This window comes from Lepus europaeus, chromosome 1 (genome assembly GCF_033115175.1).
Source record: "Lepus europaeus isolate LE1 chromosome 1, mLepTim1.pri, whole genome shotgun sequence".
Classification (NCBI taxonomy): Eukaryota; Metazoa; Chordata; class Mammalia; order Lagomorpha; family Leporidae; genus Lepus; species Lepus europaeus.
The window spans coordinates 76,968,174-76,988,961 of record NC_084827.1 but is presented as its reverse complement, the minus strand read 5'-3'; the positions used below and the strand labels follow the sequence as shown (position 1 = coordinate 76,988,961).

At 42.4% G+C, this 20,788-nt stretch overlaps 1 non-coding gene across 1 annotated transcript; it reads left to right on the top strand.

Moving 5' to 3' along the window:
• The first annotated feature begins 2,505 nt into the window (after positions 1-2,505).
• LOC133768439 (U6 spliceosomal RNA) lies at positions 2,506-2,612 on the top strand. Its single transcript, XR_009866964.1, has one exon. It is a non-coding gene; the product is annotated as a U6 spliceosomal RNA (small nuclear RNA).
• Positions 2,613-20,788: the final 18,176 nt, after the last annotated feature.

The window sequence follows — 20,788 nt, the reverse complement described above, 5'->3', positions numbered from 1 at the left end:
TGCTGTTCCTTAAAATTGGACAAATAAACGAATAGTAAGGCTTCAGAGGAAATGAGGACCACAGAGATTGCCTGATGTGTTCCTTCTTTGCTGTCACACATCAAATCGACACACACACCAGTGCTTTGAGATGTCTGACGCTCTCCTATGCATCCACCATAACAGCAGTGACATTTGTTGATTACACCCATTTGGTTTTTAGAGGCCAAAGTGGATTATATTCGCCTTTTCTATTAGCCTAGCAATACCTGCCAGTGTTTTTTGCAGTAGATTTTCCAAGTGGCAATAGGTTCTAATCAATCTTCCTGGCTTCATTTCTCAGAATCTCACAATCTCCTCAAGGAACATTTCAAACCTGATTTATCATCATTACCAGACCCTAAATATTCACCAGATTCTATATTATTTATTACACCTAGTTAATTTCCCTGTTCTGGCATTATGGGTCGAATCGCAAAGCGTGTGAAAGATTACCCCCATAATATGTCATCAAGACTCTGCTATAACGCAGTCATATTTAGAAATAAGCATTTCACACACACACACACACACACAGAACAGCTGTGAATAGGAGCTGGGACCTGCAATTCTCTTCAAGACTCTGCTCCCCACAGGTCTCCTGCAGCCCCTCAACTGCATGTGGGAGGCTACAAGCTGCAGAAATGTGACCCACACCCCCCCAGCCCAGAAAACCCTCGTCTGTGCAGCTAAACCTGACAAGGGTCTGACTCGGAGAAAGCGATTCCAGGCTCAATGCTGTGTGGGCAGAAAGTGTACCTAAGGTTATACTCAATGATTGAGAGAACACAGGTCACAAGGTACTCTTTTGGGTCACAATGACAGCCTCCAGTTTCACTAGTCCTAGAACATAAAGATCTCCTACTGGTAATCCCCAGAAGTAGGGATGTCAAGACCAGCCCCTCTCATGCCCCAGTAGGTTGGCTGTGGATCAGCCATTAACACTTCCCAACTCCCTCCCCTTCCTTCAAGTGAGGTAGACCAGCTCAGCTCAGCTGTGAGAAGTTCAAAGTTGAGTTCTACCGATGGCACACAGTAATGGTGGGAAAGGTTTCATCTGAATTCTCTTTCTGACACAGGTATCTGGGCTCCAAGAAGACCCTTCCAAGACCTTACTCTGCCCAGGCAAGCACTCGTTTGACACCTGTTGGGGGCTAGGAGTGGATTCATCTAGGTCTCAAGCTCTGAGACACCAAGGCTGTGTTCTCTATAGCTTCAGATGACAGAATTGTGACTAACAGGGAAAAGTTGTTAGCCACCAAGTGGCTTCTAGGTGCAAGAGAACACCTCCAGTTTCCTTCCTGCACAAGAAAAGTCCATCCTGTGGAACTAACAGAGGTTCGTTAACAGCTGTCAGGGGTGATGCATGCGTCTCTAACATGGTGTGGCTCGGAGGAGATGCTCAGCATTAAACTCACACAGCCATGGCTTTGTGTACCCAGGACAGGTTTCTGAGTTCATTTTCTCCAGGGATTGCAAATTAGAAGCCCGAAGCTGAACTCAACCCGGGGAAAATGTCATTTTGTTCAGAGCATTGGTCCACACAGGTCTATTATCTCACCCAATGCTTAGCAACTATGAGATTTCACACTGAAATCTGGTATTTGCCTTTAGTTTCTCTTATAAAAAAATTCAGTCCCAGCCACATGGGGCTGCCTGCAGCTGGAATCTAAATAGTTGGCTATGCCCTTTAAATGGAGCTGAGCTCTGCAACAGATCTCACTACTCCCTCTGCCCGCGCCCCCAGCATCAAGTCAAAGTTCTAGTCTTGTTCCTATGGGCAGAAGCGTTTGCCACACTGCAGATCTAGCAACAACACTAGATGATCTAGCCAACACCCATACAATTAGGTGACTTATTCAAGGTCACACAGCTAACCAGTACAAAAGAAGAACCCAGAATTCTTTGTGTTCCATTGCTCCTTGCACTTGCAGCTTTGATAATGCTTATTTCCCTAGACTGACTTGAGTGTTCAAGTTCAGATTGCACAAACCTTTTCTCTGAATTTCCATTTATGATATCTTAGGGGTAGGAATGAAACTCCATGTTGTAAGTCTAGGCAAAGCTTTTTTGGGTATGACCCTAAAAGTATACAGCCAGCAAAACAAAAATAGACCAGTGAGGTATCAAACAAGGAAGAATTTGTACAGCAGAGGGAACAACCAACAGAGTCAAGAGATGAAGTACAATAGAGTATATTTTGAGATCACACATCTGATAAAGAGTTAATATCCAAAATATTCAAAGAACTCAAACAAATAAGAACAAAATGAATAATCTGATTTAAAAATGGCTAACAGACCTGAGTAGCTATTTCTCAAATGATGTACAAATGGCTAAAAAGGTATATGAAAAAAATGTTCGACACCAGGAAAATGCAAATTAAGACCACAATAAGGTATTACCTCATATCTTTCAGAGTGGTTATTAACACAAAGACGCAAAAATAACAAATGGTGGTAAGTGCAGGGAGAAAAGTGAGCCATTGTGCTTGCTTTGGCAGCACATATACTAAAATTGGAACGATACAGAGAAGATTAGCATGGCCCCTGTACAAGGATGACATGCAAATTCGTGAAGCATTCCATATTTAAAAAAAAAAAAGAAAAGAACAGAAAAGAAAAGTGAGCCATTACCCACTGCTCGGGGGAATGCAAGTTACTAGAGCCATTATGGAAAACCATATGGAGGATCTTTAAAAAAAAAAAAAAAACTACAACCAGAGCTACTATATGACCCAACAGTCCCACTACTGGGACTGTGAAGTTAGTCTGTCAAAAGGACATGGGCAATTCCAAGTTTACATTCACAATAATCAATCGAGAAATGTAAACAACCTAAGTGGCCATCAGCTGAAGAAGAGATGCACATACATGTGGGATATATTCAGCCAGAACAAAAGGTGAAATTCTGCCATATCCAACAGTGTGGAGGACACCGGAGGACAGTGTGTTAAGCGATGCCTACTTGGCACAGAAAGACAAACACTGAATGCTCTCACCTAAATGTGAAGTGTAAAAAGTATGAACTTGTTGAAACAGAGTAAAACGAAAGTTACCGGAGGCTGGGCTGGGCTGGGCTGGGGTGGAGAGAGATTATGGGTATGTCAGTCTATGGATTTAAAATTTTATTATACAGGAAGAATTATTTCAGGACATCTACTATGCATAATTATGACAAATTGTATACTTGCAAATTGCTCAGAGAATAGATTTTAAATGCTCTCATCACCAAAAAAAAAACTATGTAAGAAAATGAACATTTTCAATGGATTGATTTAGCCTTTCCACAGTACACATATACATATATTGAGGCATCATACTGTAACCATAAGTGTATTTATACATATGATTTCACATGTTGATTAAAAATTGAAAATGTGCATCCTAGAGACCAAATTGCCACATTTCCCCTTAAAAAAAAAAGTAGCAAAAAATAAAGCCTTCTTCCCAGCTGATTTCCCAAATAACTAGCACCCCAACACCAAATGCCTTTTTATGTGTCCAATAAAAAAAATCAACCTGATGAACACATAAGATTTCATTCTTCCTTGCAAAACCGGGAATAGACCAGAATCTTATTATTCCACACTCAGCACTGATAGTCCAAATCAATAGCACAAACAAGATTTCTGAGGGAAAGGTTAAGTAACTGGCAGAACACACTGGTGTTAAGCCACCATAAGCACTTTCAAAGCAAAGAATTAAATACAAATAATTGATAAGCTGATTATAAGGCATCCTTATCTATATATATATATATATTAGGGGCTTTAAAGGATACCCCTTTATAATCTAACCAGTGTTACTGCCTGCATTTAAAAGTGATTTAACTGCACATCTCTTGGAATCTTCTGTAATCAGACCAGCCACTGACTTAAGCCGCCTATACCTCCAATTAGGGAGAATTTGTAAGGACTGAGTAAACCAGAAAAAAAAATCGCTGATTTGGGCCTCCATGAAAACTTTTAATTGGGATGGAACACCTCTCCAGGCAGGGGCTAGGTTTACTCATTTTGCCTATGTGTTAAAGAGAGCTATTATTTGTTCTGGCATGAAACAGAGATGCAATTTGAATTGAACTGTCTTAAGATCCCTACACAGGAGGGAGCTGGACTTAGAGGGGTCGGGTGAAATTTCGACTCACCTTTTGGATGAGACTAATTTGAAGAGAAAGTTAAAAGTGAAGATTGTATAGTCAAAATGGCACCAGTTACTGAGCTGTCAGATTCGAAAACTGAGACCATGTATTACTTTAGCCACGTAAGTTTAACACTCAGGTTGACAGATGAAACACTGAGCCTTTACTGTTGGCTGCCTACTCAGGATACATTCTGCCACCTTCTTTTCTTAGGAAAACCCACATTGTGGTTAGGCATTTAGGACTGATGATGAACTAATACTCACCAGATAGAGTTTGTTTACAGCTAATATCCATTGAGATTGGCCTTGTCTATACTGTGCTAGACACATTTAGAATTTTGCTTCTCACTACATGTAATCTAAGTACTAGTCTTAACTAGATAAACAACTCCTGATTGGTATGAGCTGATAACCTAATCACAATAACCCTGTTCTTCTTGCCAGTGATTGGTTTGGGTTCACTGTCTTGAGCCAATCAGTACACAGCATTCTCTTTGACTGCCTACTGGTCCAGGGTTGGATCTGCAACCTAATTACCTCCATCAGATCAAAGAAAAGGAGCATTTGTAGTCCAAGAATGAGAGGCAGATTTTTCTCTCACTCATGTGGAAAGGGAAGTCACTTGTCCCAGCTGTTAATGGCAGCTTTCTGGAAACGCTAGATTCTTTGGTAACGTACCCTTTAGGATAAAGCCCATTCTTAGATAGAGTGTCAAGGGAGAAGATACAGACTTGTGGAGAAGAGCCACCGTCCCAAGGATCAAAGTACTCTGTCCGGAGCATTCTACAACTCTTGGCCTCAAGTTTGAAGACTTCATCATTGTTGAAATTAATTTACATGAAATTTCTGTTCCTTAAAGTTAAATACATGCGGAGCCAGCACTGTGGCTCACTTGGTTAATCCTCTACCTTGCGGTGCCGTCATCCCATATGGGTGCTGGGTTCTAGCCCAGTTGCTCCTCTTCCAGTCCAGCTCTCCGCTGTGGCCCGGGAAGGCAGTGGAGGATGGCCCAAGTGTTTGGGCCCCTGCACCTGCATGGGAGACCTGGAGGAGGCACCTGGCTCCTGGCTTCGGAGCAGCGCGCTAGCCATGGTGGCCATTTGTGGGGTGGGGGGTGAACTAATGGAAGGAAGACCTTTCTCTCTGTCTCTCTCACTGTCTAACTCTATCTGTCAAATAAGAAAAAAGTTAAATACATGCTATATTTGCACAACCTAATATGTTCAGAGCAGGTTAGAAGCATTTTCCAAGGGAGATCCAATCCCATATAATGTTTTTAATCAAATCAGAGAGCAACTTTGGAGCTTCCAAAGTATTTAACACACACATGAACATAGCTGGGTGAGGAAGGGAGATGAGCCCAGTGAGCTATGGAATAAGATAGGCCTGAGTCCTTTTCAACTCTTCTTATAAACTCTGGGCACAAGAAAGCATCAATGTCTATAAATTATAGGACTAATACATATCTTCTGGCACTGTACTGAAGAAGTGTAGTATACAAAATATCTAGTGCACAAGACAGAAATTCATTAAACATAATGTGAATTTCTCTTTTCCCTTCCCTCTCTTCAAAGAAGTCTTTCTAGTTCCCCTGGTAGCCTAAATATTCCAACTTGCATTTTATTTCTTTCCTTCCTTCCCATTCACATTCCATGTTTAACTGTCTGCCCTTATTTTGTCCGTCAGGAAGATGTTTGCCATTGATTCTGTAACTCTCTCATTTCCTATGACGCAAGTGCAGTTGAAATTTAAACCTCACCACCACCAAGTAGGAATGAGCTGTGCTCATTTTACAGTTCACGAAATGAAGCTCAGAGAATTAAACATGTCCAATTAAAACAAAAAAAACTCCAATGTGAAGAATGGCAGTATGAGTCCAATAGCTGTGCTCCTAGCCACTTCTCTGCAAATTAGCCTACATGTGTAGAGATCTGGATGTCTCTTTCTAATAACTGAGAGCTGCTGAAAAGTAGGATCATTGTTTTCTAAAGAAAAGTACCTAATGCAAGGACTGGAAAGCTGTCTGTTCTAGGCCACCACGAACAAAACACATTTTTGGGTGCCGCTGTACAAACCTTCTTGAGCTCGTGTATTCACAGAGTCATAAGAGATTCTTCTTGCCCTTGAGGGGCCCACAACCAAAGACAGAGTTGGGTTATGTGCAGAGAAAGCATATAACATAGTACATCTCATTCCTCGAGGGAGCCACACCCAACGCAAGCACCACTAGAGGGAAGAGGAAGGAGATCACCTAGAGGTAGAACGAGCAGAAGTGGATGATGTACTGCAGATCCAGAGAGGTTAAGCAGAACTGTAGCGGGAAGACCCTATATTCACATTTGTAGGGTACGAGAGTGATATTGGTAGGGGTTTCAGGGAAGACAGACAGAATGTACAAGCTGTCAAAAAAAAAAAAAAAAAGCCTAACACTAGATTTTAATCAGTAGCATACTACAGAAATAAAGAAAAGAGTCTCACATAGTAAACTTTAATTTGTAGGGAGGTGACTGGCTGTTTTAAAGGGAGAATAAGGGAAATGGAGAAGGGGGCTCAGTATAGTCAGAGAAGTGAAAAATGTCCAAAAGCTGGAAGCAAGCTTGATCCATGGAAATCTAGTTGGGTTTGTTAACTCCTGCTACTGCAGGGAAGCTCCAGACCTCCCCGCAGAGGCTGGGAAGCAGGGGCCTTTTCTTCAGATGTCGCCTGTAACACAGAGCAAAGTCTTTGGGCAGCCGTGAATCTTCTGAGGCAGGTACTTTCAAGGTACTGGGGTCATCCTAGGGATGAGGCCTTGAGCTCTTTGAAGCCGTCTTTGTGTTTGTTCAAGTCTTCAAAGACCAAATTGAAGTGGAGGAGAGGAGCCTGGCTACAGTTCAGTAGAGCAGTCTGTCAGTGTGTAGCCCTCACCAGCATTCATAGAGTTCTCTGCATGAAAGAATAGCAGCTCGGATGAATAATAAGAGGTAGAAAACCAGGTTGGTGATTTTGAACTCTTTCTTAGAAGAAAAGTCCCAGTTTGCTCAGGACTGAGGAGGTTTTGAGGAAGGGAGACACTGTGCTAGAATGGAGAAAATCCCAGCCAAGAGGAACTATTTGAGTATGGATCTTCTAAGGGGCAACAGCACCTATGGATCAAGAATTGTGTATAGAAATGGGCGATTCTCCCAGCTGTGAAGCAATCAAGGTCCCAAGCCTAACTGCTTATGTGGTAGGTCAGGTTGTATGATGTGTGCTATCCTTAGCATTGCTTCTCATCTCAGTCGGAGTCAAAGTTTCAGAGCAGAGCTGTGTCCATATTCTTTGCTTTGTGAATGCCATGTACACAACACTGTGAATCATAGATCATTCCACAAGGTAAGACCCATTCACTGCTACATTTAAGAAAGATTCAGGAATGAAAACATCACCTAGCTCACAGGGTAACTGGGAAAATTAAATAAGATTATGTATGAAAGGCTCTTCACAGGGTGCCCGGGATGTAAAAACATTCACTAAGTAGTGGCTATTGTTGTGAAGGTGGCAATGGTTTTTGTTGTTAAGCATAGAAAGGCAGCAAGATTTTATCCACGGTGTTTAAAGGTCAACATCCTGAAAGATTTCTCCTGGGTTAGATTTTCAGGTGAAATAAACAAACATGAGGCATCTGTCACATAAATAGAAGTTGACCCTGGGTCCCTTAGACTTGTGTAATGGCCATTTGAAGACTTCTGGAAAACAAAGTAGACCACTGAAAAATGCTTGTATCGCCCCTGGGTGCTATCCATCAGCAGGAGAAGCCTAACCCCAGATTTTACTTTCTGTGTCAGGGGAAGGCCAGATGAAGGAGAACAAAACCAATTAACAAAAACATAATCGATTTGAGAAATCCATGAAAAGAGAGCATCATTCTTTCTCTCTTCAAGGAAAGCTTTTTCAGCATCAAGTGTGGTTAACAACACAGAGCTAAAACATTTATTAATGTTAAAAACATGCTTCGTTAAAGCCCCGGGAACAAAGTATAACCAAATCACTCTGCAAAATATTGACACTGGATTATTGCTGCCACAACAAGCAAGACCAAACAAGCAGCACGGTGAGGCACCTATCCAGGTCCCCTTCCAACCAAGCAGGCTGCAGAATGGGAGCAGTGTGAGCACCCGGCTCAGGACCCTAAAATGCAGGCACATGTCCAGACCACAACGGCCCACCACTACTCTGCCCCTACAGATCACCTACCACAACCCTTGGGCATCCAGCCTCCAATCATCCCGTCCTACCTCCTGGAATTGGATAACCCAGCTGATCCCAGGATTACTACTGGTAAGCCCGAGCTCCAGGCTTGACTGCCTTGATGCTCCTTTTCTCAGCTAAAAATAGGGGAGATAGTATAGGCCCCTCCTCCTACCAGCATCAATTTGAAGATGAAGAGAAAATGCATGCACAGTTCCTATTCAGTGTCTGGCACATAGTGAGAACCCAGTAATTTGTTCCACTCTGTTCCCTGAATTCCTTAATTGCTATCACTCTTCCAGACTGCCAAAATCATGCCTTTTCTAGAACATTGCAGTGTTGGTATAGCAATGATTGTTACTTCATCAGCGTGCATTTCTCACCAATTAATAGGGTATATTCTTTCAAACCAGAAATTAACTGTTTAATAAACACGCAGTATAGATGTGTCAATCTTGGCTCTATTTCCTCACAACTACTGAGTTATTAAATTCCAATAAACATGCTATGAGTTTATTACCACGGTGTTAGGATTCCTGGTTTATAGACAAGGAGAATGAGGCCGAAAAGGAGTCAATAAATTGTCAAGATGGCAGTTTATCATCAATGTGCTGAGATTCAAACTCATGAAGGCTGGCACCAAGACCACGAACCTAGCAACCAGACCCCATGTGTATCAGACTTCCTACAGGGCAGGCCCTCAACAAAGACTATCCAACAGGGAAGTTGTAACTCAGGGCACAGGCGACTAACAGAATCTGCACCAGTTGACTCACCTGAGCTTGTTTCTCAGAGGGTGTCCCAGGAAAGCCTATCCTCCAACACTCTGTTCAGAAGGGGCCAGACCTCCACAAAAAAGGAATGGATACAGCTCTGAGAAACCGAGCTGAGGCAGATTTTTAAATACCCAATGCAGAAACATGTGTATTGCAAGCAGGAAAGTCCCTCCTGCTCCACATTTTCCAAATTCTCTACCACTCTTCTGACCATTGCTATAAAAGCCTTAACAAACAGCTTCCTGGAGAGGCAGTCTCTCTAGTGAACTATACTTTCCCCCTGCGTTTTTGGCTTATACAAGTAAATAAGGCTTTCCTCTGAGTAACTCCCAGTTGAGGCTGATGATAAGGTGACACCCCAAGTGAACAGACCCCTTGTGTGCACCAACAAAATGGCTCAGTCAACAAGTACCACTTGGCGAGTGAGGAAGCAGAAACACCAGCAGGAGCGCACACAGCTTCCCCAAGGTCTGAAAGACAACTGGGAAGCAGATGACAGCCCAAAGGGGCACACCTCTAGCAACCTGCTCTTTCTGCCATGCCTCCCTGATAGCTTTGTGACAGAACAGCTGTCCACCGACAGGAGAGAAGGATATGCAAGTGAGCCTCTCTCCATGATCCCACAACTGCTCAGCACTTCTCTCGCCCTGCAGCTCCACCTGCCATGTCCCAAATAAGGTTTTCAGACTCAGAGTCAGCAACAAACATTCAGTGGATTTACTGCATATCAGGAATATTTAGGGTTGGCCATGTACAAGCAAACCAACAGATACTGAGCACACAGGCCACTGGCTGGTCAGGCCAGGCAGAGGGTCTGTGTAGGTACCTTATGGGCTATTGCTTGGGTCATGCCATAGTCACCTTCAAATATGAATCCCAAGTAGATGAGGTTTTCCACACTAGGTTTCACTTCTCAACTCCTGTGAAACTTTCTTTCAAACTACATTTCTCTAGCTTTTCAAAATTCAGAAAAAATATTTTTAAAAACTCAGTAGACAAATTCCTAATTTTACCCTTAAATTCCACTGACATGTTATCTTAAACTCTCTGGAAAAATTTATTATTGTTGGAGCCAGTGCTGTGGCACAGCGGGTTAACGCCCTGGCCTGAAGCACCGACATCCCATATGGATTCCGGTTCTAGTCCCGGCTGCTCCTCTTCCAATCCAGCTGTCTGCTATGGCCTGGGAAAGCAGTAGAAGATAGCCCAAGTCTTGGGCCCCTGCACCCACATGGGAGACCAGGAAGAGGTTCCTGGCTCTTGGTTTTGGATAGGCCCAGTTACGGCCATTGCCACCAATTGAGGAGTGAACCAACGGATGGAAGATCTCTCTCTCTCTCTCTCTTTCTGCCTCTCCTCTCTCTGTGTAACTCTGACTTTCAACCAAAATAAATAAATCTTTAAAAAAAATTATTATTGTTTATTTGAAAGGCAGAGTTATGGGGGGAGGGGAGACGGAGATGAGAGGGAGAGGATAGAGAAAAAGAGATCTTCCATCTGCTGGTTCACTCCCCAAATGGTCCCAACAGCTATAGATGGTCCATGCCAAAGCCAGGAGCTTCATCTGGTTCTCCCATGCGGACACAGAAACCCAAGCACTTGGGCCATCTTCCTTTCCCAGGCCATTAGCAAGGAGCTGGATATGAAGTAGAGTATCAGAGACTAGAACCAGTGCCCAGATGGGCTGATGGCCTCAAAGGCAGCGACTTTACCTGCTACATCACAATGCCAGCCCCCAAATTTACTATTGTGTAAACCAAGCTACAGTCTTGGGAGGCAGGTTCTCCAATTCCTGTCTCAGCACCACAATCTAGCAGCTCTAGGGCTCTATGCAAGTTCTCTAATCCTTGATGCCTCTGTTTCTTCATACATAAATGGGGATATAATCTTAATACCTATTTCAAAGGATTGTTTGAATGATTAAATGACTGTGCTACTGCTTAACCCTCAAATTCCTTTGAGTGCAGTCAATAAATAATTTTGGTTAATTTATAGAAACAAATTGTATCCGTGTCTCCCTTCATATCCTAGCAGTGAGGCCTCTTCCAGTAGAGAAGCCAGCGGGCAGCATTTGGCTTGTCTTTTCCTGCTCTCTTTTCCATTGTGTCTACAGGCATTTCCTCCACACTAGACCTGAACAACATAAAAAATCATGGTTTGAAACATCCCACTACCTGAAAGTTCCTGAAGCATCACTTTGTTCTCTTCTAATCATTTTTAACTGTAGGCACAACAGGCAGATGTATTGGCTTATCTCCTCCTGCCCAGGTTCCTGAAAGACAAAACATAGCAATTACTGTTAAAGGAAAGAATTACAAAAATCATGCATCTTTAATGAAAGGCACAGGAATAGAAATAACCTGATCTAGCTCAGATGGCTCCTTGCTTGAGTTTCTCATGAGCCTGTCCTCTTGGCAATGCCTGATGGAGTACAAGGAGACCAGGATGGGAGTAAGGAACACCAGGCTACAGGTCTGAAGCTGCTTTTTAGCAGCTATATGATGGTGGACAAGCCAATTATTCATCCTGGGTCTCTGCTTACCATCCTTCCAAATGGGGGTTCTGTTATATATCAGAATTAAGACAGTCTGCACAGAGGTTGAGGTGTGAGTGCTGCGCCAGCCAAGGTAACCTTGGAGAAGTGAATTAACTCTGAGTTCCTGTTTCCATGTCTGTGAAGCAGGGACAAGAAGAGACTCCCCTCAAAGACTCCTAGTAAGTGTTAACCAAACTAGCACAAGGAAAGTAAGCACTCAGCGCCTGGCCTAGAGAAAATCCCTCAGCACATGTAAGCTACAGTGATGGTCTCCCAGCTACTCACAATTTTAAAATCAGTCAACTCTGTGACTCCGATTGCTAACCCCAAAACTTTACTATTCTTGGGTTTCACTATCAGAATAGAAAGTAATCACAGAAAATATTGAAGAATCATCTTGTTCTCTATCAACCTTAAATAGAAAGTTAAAAGTCACAGAACTTTTTTCAAGTATCCAACCCAGATAAAACAGCCCACAGATATAAAGCAAACAATTTTACAAGATTAAATTTTAAGACAGGTGGGAAACAGATGGAAAACAAATGTTTTGTCTTTTAAGAGAAGGCGTCAGCATTCCCTGAGCACCCAGTTATCTGTTGCATGTGCTACAATCTCACATTAAACCTTCTTCCAATATGAAGCAATTATGTCTGTGTCCATTGTACAGATGAGGAAGTTGACACTCACAGAGGTTAATGACAGTCACAGAACCATACGGCTGTTCTAACACAGACTCAGATTCCACCCAGGCCTCACTGCAAAGCCTGTGCTTCTTCCACCCCAGAAGCTGGCTCTAGACCACAGGACATCCTCAGCTATCGTTGAACTATCCAGGCAGAAGCCGGTTTTTGTAAAACAAATCTCATTTAAGTGCACTACTATGAGTAGAATCTGTTTTTTCAAAGAACCCCTATGTAAGTGCCAAGAGGTAAAAAACAAAATATTCTGCAAGATAATATATCACTACCTAATTTCTTTTTTTTTTTTTTCAGTGAGAGAGAGAGAGACAGAGAGAAAGGTCTTCCTTTTGCTGTTGGTTCACCCTCCAATGGCCGCCGCGGCTGGCGCACTATGGCCGGCGCACTGCGCTGTTCTGAAGGCAGGAGCCAGGTGCTTCTCCTGGTCTCCCATGGGGTGCAGGACCCAACCACTTGGGCCATCCTCCACTGCACTCCCGGGCCACAGCAGAGAGCTGGCCTGGAAGAGGGGCAACTGGGACAGAATCCAGCGCCCTGACTGGGACTAGAACCCGGTGTGCCGGCGCCGCAAGGCAGAGGATTAGCCTGTTGAGCCACGGCGCCGGCCCTACTTTCTTAGCATCAGTCACAGGAAAGTAGAATTGCCAAACTGGAGATGGAGATAAAATCAAAAAAAATGGAATAGAAAAAAGAATTTGAACACTCCAGGGTGCAGCCCTAGTTTTGGTACTAACTGGCAGAACATAGCCACCGCATCAGATTTAAATAAAGATATGGGAAGCTGTATGGTTAGCAAAGGATGACAAAGCCTGTAGGCTCTGCAATAGCCCTGCTCATTGGCTGGTTTCATCTTCAAGTGTTTGTTGTACAACATGGTACCCAGAGTTAATAACAGCATACGGTGTAAGAATAAGTGAAAAACTTACCACAAATAAAAATATGTGTTTCAAACAAATTATTTTCTAATCTTGAATAGCCAGGTGCAATTTGAAGTGGCATTCTTTAAAAAAAAAAAAAAGATTTATCTTATTTATTTGAAAGACAGAGTTACAGAGAGAGGTAGAGACAGAGAAAAAGGTTTTCCATCCTCTGGTTCACTCCCCAGATGGCCGCAACTGGCAGAGCTGCCCAATCCGAAGCCAGGAGCCAGGAGCCTCTTCCGGGCCTCCCATGTGGGTGCAGGGGTCCAAGGACTTGGGCCGTCTTCTACTGCTTTCCCAGGCCATAGCAGAGAGCTGGATTGGAAGAGGAGCAGCTGGGACTAGAACCGGTGCCCATATGGGATGCCAGCACTTCAGGCCAGGGTGTTAACCCACTGAGCCGGCCCCTGAAGCAGCATTCTTTTCTGACTCCTCCCACCACCAGGCACACCAGGAGTCTATCTTTACCTTTGATCTGAGCTTTAACCCCACCCCACCCCCAAGACCAAGTATCTCCAAGAATTGGCTACAGAATTTATCTCACAACCAGCTGCTAAGGCCCAGGAAGCACCTTCATGGTTTGGCATCTCCCAAAGTTGGTATTGTGGTGTATACAGAGTAGGTATTCGGTGACTGGCTGCTGAATGAGTGACTCAATCTCTGAATCCCATTTCTCTGTACCTGGGTATACAGCCAACGACACAATTTATGAGACTGGTAAAAATGCAAATTCATGGACCCCTAGTCAAAAAACAGCAAAATGAGTCATGTCAAAGGTACTAAAGTATAAAATTTTCTTTTTCTCCTGCAGTCTCTCTTGACTTGTATCTTTTATTTGCCTTGATATTGTAAACCAAGAAAAATTTAAATATTATTAGCAAGAATTTAACGGGTCACCTTTATATTATATAATGCTAGTTTTCAATGCAAATGTAAAAGTGAGACAACACAGCTCCCATGCCCACAAAGTTGTCCATCCTGGGAATAGTCCTAACAAATTATAAAATATTTAACAAAACTCCAATATTTCCTGGCACGAAGCTACAAGACAGGGCAGGCAAAGTCAAGGAAATCTGCATATGGTAGGCAGAGGGCATTATAGAATAACTTTCTTTAATTTGTAATAACATCAAGAAAAGCTTTCAATTAACTGCTCTCAAACCAAATTTATTTCCATGGAGATGAAGTCCTCCAACAGTACATAAAATGTTCAGGCAAGTAAGTTTCTGTCCTCTTTGGAGAAAGAAAAAAAGAGAGTTGACAGAGAAAATATGCTATTGATATAAAGAATTATGGATGAGGAAAATCGCTGGGTTTATTTACTCATATTCCATTCTACCTTCGTTCAGGCACAAGGCTGGCAAGATATTATATCATAATTATGGACTCCCTCAGCAGCTTCAGTATCAGTGGTTCCTATTGTTCCAAGCTTTTTGCAAACCCATGAGCTCCAAGATTGCATCACACACAGAAAAAGAGCGGACGCTAATTGCATTGCATATTTATACTTCCAGAGTCCCCTCCATTACCGACAGAATTCCCTGTGGATTCTAATTAGCTCAATCTGGGCTGGGGGAATAAAAATTTAAGCAATTGCATATAGATATAAAGTTTGCTACCAGCACAAAATTCAGCAAAATGCTGACCTTATGACTTCCAACTTTCTCTCTCATTTCTTGGGGGAGGGGGAGAAATGAATGGCTTTTTTATTGTGCTGAGATTTAGTCAAGGATAATAGTTTCTTAAATAATACCCACCCAGGTGGTTTTCATTTTGGTGTTTTCCTGGAATTGGAGGGAAGAAAAATCCATTTTGAGTATCATTTTTGTGGGGCTCTTAAGCAATAGCCCTGTGAGTAACATCCAGTATCTCTTCACTGCTCTCTTTTCTCTCCCATTTTATAATCTGCATGACACAGAAGTCTTACCTTTTAATCCTTTGCAAACTATAATGAATGGTGCTTAGGAAAAGGATTTTCCTGAAGGGTCAGACTCTGGGAAAATGAGCTTAATTATTGCAGACACCAATCGGTGATTAAAAGTTTAGAGAAAGAAATAATTTTTAAGTAAAGCATCTGAAACGTCTCTTAACATAAACAAGAGCACTGTCAGAGGCTCTCGTGGTGCCCATCAGCTCATTATTAATTCATCCGGCTTCAGATTCTCAGTTCTAATCAGGGAGCTGGCTCCCGCGGCTGCACTTACAATCAGCTCAATGCCAAACGGCCTCATGCAATCACCCTCCTCAATTCTACAGATGACTCCTAATGAAGCAAATCATTCAGGAGGCAGCCGGTAGGTGAAGACCCTGTGTGTGGCGTCTAATGGCTGGGACCCGGGGCTCACACCAGCTTTCCTTCTTCTCAGACATCCAGTCTTGTTCTCAGGGAAGGTCAAAGAATGCAGGGAGAAGGGACAGCCAAACAGATGCCAGAGAGGCTCTGAGGATACCACTCGCCCAGAGGCCAGACTGGCCACCTAGGACTAACGCAGTCCACCGAAATGCCTTTCCCCCTTTCTACCATCCCACCAATATGTGAGTACAGTATTCTATTAGCGACTAACAGTAAAATATTGGAAGCCTTTCCATCAAACTCCAGGGTGTCAGCTTATTTCAGAAGTTCCTATGTTCTGTCAACAGTCAGCCTGTGTTCTGGCGTGTCCAAAATCCCTAAGTTCTGAGTAGAGGTGAGCCCCATTCTACAGGCCCATGACCCCACTTTCACTGTCATCCGTCACGCAGACAGGCTGATTCATTCTTTTACCGCCCAACATCTGTACACTCTGGGGTTGGCTCCCCTTAATGTGAACCCCAGGTTCTCCAAGATTTTCCAAGTGTGTTTGGCCTGGTCTAAAATGCCAGCAAGGTAAGCAGCCCAAAAAGAAAAGAGAGTGATACAGAAGCTTTGGCCACAAGACTCGATTTCTATGAACTTTACTAAGGAAGGAACAGGCATCATTATTTCCTCCTAACCATGGGCCTCATACAGTTTGAGGAGCTGGAGCTTTTTCAATAACAAGACCAGACCCTTATCTTCACCAAGCTTCCTTTCTCACATGAGAGAGGCAATAATTGGCTAAACTCAATTATATACGAAACAGACTTACACACACGGCCTCTCATCTCCCATGAGGGTAGGTGGAGGTGTATGTTCTGCACCATTTTCCACTGACCCACTGTAATTGACAATCTAGTAGCATCCTTGCAGTCTTGCCTTCTCCTTGCCTCATAGTACTCTTGCTCCTCTCCATGCACAGCTTGCCCCTGAATTCTTGGCTCATAGTCTGCTTCTGCAAAACCCAAACTCAAACCACTTATGGCAATTTTGTTTTTTATTTGTTAGGCAGTATCCATGTGATGGGAAGGCAATCTGCTCCAGACCTTAGTTTGTAAACACCACTGTCTACTAAATGTGACTGGACTTGGAGGAGAGGCTAAGGCAGGGGAGGTCTAAGACAATCATGGAACATCTCATTGTCTAGTAAGTGGCAATATGCTCAAGAATGATGGAAAAATTGAAAGGACATGAGAGTCAGCCTGATGGTGTTCTCAGTGGCTAAATTTAGAACAATGTGAACATCAAAAAAAATAAAATAAAACTAGTATAACCTGTCAAAACTAAATAAACATGAAAGATAGGAAAATTTTTCCTTTTAACAGAATGCTAATTGATATATACAGAAAGAATGACAATCGCTTCTCCACCTTTTAGCTCAGATCAGATGTGAAAGAACAACAGAATTAGTAAAACTCCATTTTACAATCATCATAGCACAAATTGAGGCAAAAAACTAACCTATCGATGTTAAATCTAGGAAGGAAAGCTTGATGAGAAATAGGTTTGCCTGCTATGAAGTTTCTCTAGTCACAAATCAGTTTTTTTTTAAAAAAAAGTGTTAATTATGAGGCAGAGAAAATAGGATGAACCAAAGACCACTGGGCTCAGACATGCTTAAAGATGTGCATGGGAAGGGAATGGCGAATGAAGTCAGAATCCCACCAACCATCCCCGATCCGTCTTTGTTATATATGCTCCGTGTGCATGAATGCACTAGTTGCATGTACATAGGGACAGGGCAGCCTTTATTACCCCATTCACCATCTCTATATAGCCTAGTTTTGTTAGAGAATCACACCATTTCCAGTAGAGCCCTACCTAGCCACTCTTCAAAGGCATCCATGCTCAGTATGCAGAGACAAAAGACAGTGAAACTGAGCAAGATGGCCCTTTGCTGATGGAGCCGCCCAAAGCCAGTAGTCCCCAAGGGAGCTGCAAGCATACTCAGCACCTACATGAAGACACATCCTAATCCATCAGCAGGATTGTATGCATCTTCTCCCTTGTTTTATCGATTTGCTATTGAAATGTCAAACTGCAGCACAACTGGTTTTTCTCTGCCTTCACAACCAAAAAACTGAGCTTCCTTCCTTTTTTTTTTTTTTTTTTTAAAGCAACTCCTTTAGCTTTATCATTCATTATCAGAAGTTTTCAGGCATTTTTAGGACCACATAGTGGGTTGAAAGGCTCCAAAAAGCTGCGTTTGCATCCTAATCACTGGAATTTATGGACAGCACCTTATTCTGAAAAACCGTTATTTTGCAAATGTAATTAAGGATGTTGAGACAGAGACATTTGCCTGGATTATCCCTGTACTTTCAGACTTCAGTCTCCAGAACTATAAGAGAATCAATCTGTTGTTTCAAGTCATCATGTTCGTGTAACATGTTACAGCAACCACAACTAAGCAAAGCAGAAGTTTTCCTTAAATGAAATCCTACATAAAGCCCCCTACCTCCAGCCCCACCCCAGTATGTAAAATAGATCCCAAAAGTACTACTGTCTGTGAATGTGGGTGGGAGCAGTGGCCTCCTGTGGCAGATCTCTCCTCTCCAGCTCCCCCCCTTGGGACACAGGAGATTCAATCCTGCCCACCTGGGTGCACCAGAGACACCCCATGGAAAACCATTCATCAATATTCTAGTTACTCCAGTGCTTCAAGCCCCTGGACATTCCTTCCATACATGGGGTTTTTTTTGTTTTTGTTTGTTTGTTTGTTGTTGTTGTTGTTGTTGTTTTGTTTTTGCTCCTTGCTTTTCTGTGTAACCAACATTTGTGTCTTTTGGAACCTACACATACAGGTTGCAAGCTGACTCTCAGCCTCTGAGCCACAACCCCTGGAACCCTCCTTGTAGACAGTTCATTTTAGTTCCTCTTCCCCCTTATACAAATTATGGTTTGATGTCAACCTCTCTTCTTCAGCATCCAGTTTGGAATCTTCCTTTAAACTTCATTTCATGTATTTCAGCCTCAGGCCCCTGACCTTGACTCTGGTCTGTGGTTTCATTCTGTGTACCCCATGAAGTTCTACTTCCTGCCTGTCCTGCTCCAGGCCATACAACAGTCCCCCATAAAGTTAGCAGGAGCTCCTTGCCATCTCTTCTAAGCTTTCTGTAGCCGGTAAAATTATTCCTTCAAGCACCATGCAGAGTCAATTCTGTATATATCAATGCCATTCATAGGCCATGATTCATACCCAAGAAGCAGAGGTAAAATCACTTGCCATATAAAAACATAGAAAGTTGAACATGGACTGACCTAAGAACCACAGCACCTCTAATTCACAGAAGTCTTAAGTAGTCTAGTGTTGTCAGTGATTCTCTTCTCAGAGCCCTCTGAAGAGTGAATGAAATCCACAATAGGTGAAGATGGAAGAGTAGGGAGACACAAGGGGGAGACTCAGACCTCCGTATCAAATAACCAACCTTGTGACATATATAATAACAAGCTGAGGCTATGTTAGGTTATAATTTGAAGGCTGTCTACTCATTCTTCTCAGCGTATCTATTGTACAGTTGTAAAAGGCACTGATATAGAAAGAGCCCATGCTGCCTCTCCCAACTTCAGGGTTCATGAGTTGCCCTTTCAAACTATTTGCACATTCTCACTTTTTATGTTATCATTCCAAACCTCACTGCATATGCCAAAATTTTATTTCATTCAACACACAGGAAATCATCAATGCAAGCTATTACATGCCAGTGATACCTAAGGATCAATTGTTCTGTTTCAGACTAGCATACTTGTGCAGTCATTGAATGTTTGTTTATTTTATTTTGTCCTATTGTTTTATAAAAATGAGTAAAAACAGGAAAAAGAAAGTGCTGATATAAGAGCCAAGAGGGATAGGTCATATAAGCTTAATACAATTGAGAACAGGCTGAAAATCACTAATCAGCCTGAAGACAAAGAATCTTTCACTTTAATCAGATTCTCATTGGACTTAGGTCAGTTGTGTGTACAATTAATTGTGAAGGAAAAGCACAAAATTAAAGTACATGTACAAGATGTTAGCAATAAATCATAAATTGTTGTGTTTAAAGAACTGAGTGTAATTAGGGATTTTTATCACTTTATTTCTTAACCTTGGAGAATGAAACACCTATTTTCTCTATCAGACTTCACATATTCAACACTTGCACAAATTTTCAAGAACCGTATGTATAAAAGGAGAGAACTGCCTGTACTTATGTTAAGTATACACACACACACACACAAAAAAAAAAAAAAAAAACTGCACTCTAAACTGGCATCAACCTAATATCAGTATCTGAAAGGAATTTGTTTATACTCTAAGGCAAATAAAGCCTGAGAAAACCTACCCATGGGCTTCACCACACAACAGAGACCACCTGAACAAGAAATGCCATGATAAAGACCCTGAAAAGAACCACCTCCACACAAGGTTATCTGCGGCAGTGGCATTTCTAATGGCAAAAGTCTGGAAACCCCAATCTGTCAGTAGAGAACTGGCTAGGCAGCCCATGAGACACAATGGATATAGCCACACAGCACAATCAGGAGTCACGAGGAGTGACTTCTACAGTATGTTAAGCTCAAAGATCAAAGCACAAAACATTGACAGAATTTGATGTCTTTTTGTAAGAAATACAAGGTAGATGGGAGGAGCCAGTGTTGTGGCACAGCAGTTTAAGTCGCTGCCTGTGATGCCAGCATCGCAAAGGAGCACCTATTCAAATCCTGGGTGCTCCATTTCTGATCCAGCTCCATGCTAAGTGCCTGGGAAAAGCATTAAGTGCAAAGAGTGCTTGGACCCCTGCTACTCACGTGGGAGACCCAGATGCCGTTCGAGGCTCCTGGCTTCAGCATGGCCCAGCCTCAGCCATTGTGGCTGTTTGGAAGGTGACCAGCAAATGGAAGATCTCCCCCCACCCTGTAACTTGGCCTTTCAAATAATTAAGTCATTAAGATTTAAAAAAAAATACAGGAGAATTAGTACACATACATAGGCAATGTGCTTATTTTTCAAAAAAGAAATATTAATGAATGATTATCCTAGAGGATTTTGATAAAAGAATGGAAAAGATAGGGGTATGAACTTCTCTAAAATGTACTTTTATTAATAATTTTGATTTTTTCAAGCAGGTGTATGCTTTTCATATTTAAAAATTCAAATCAAAATTAAATTTT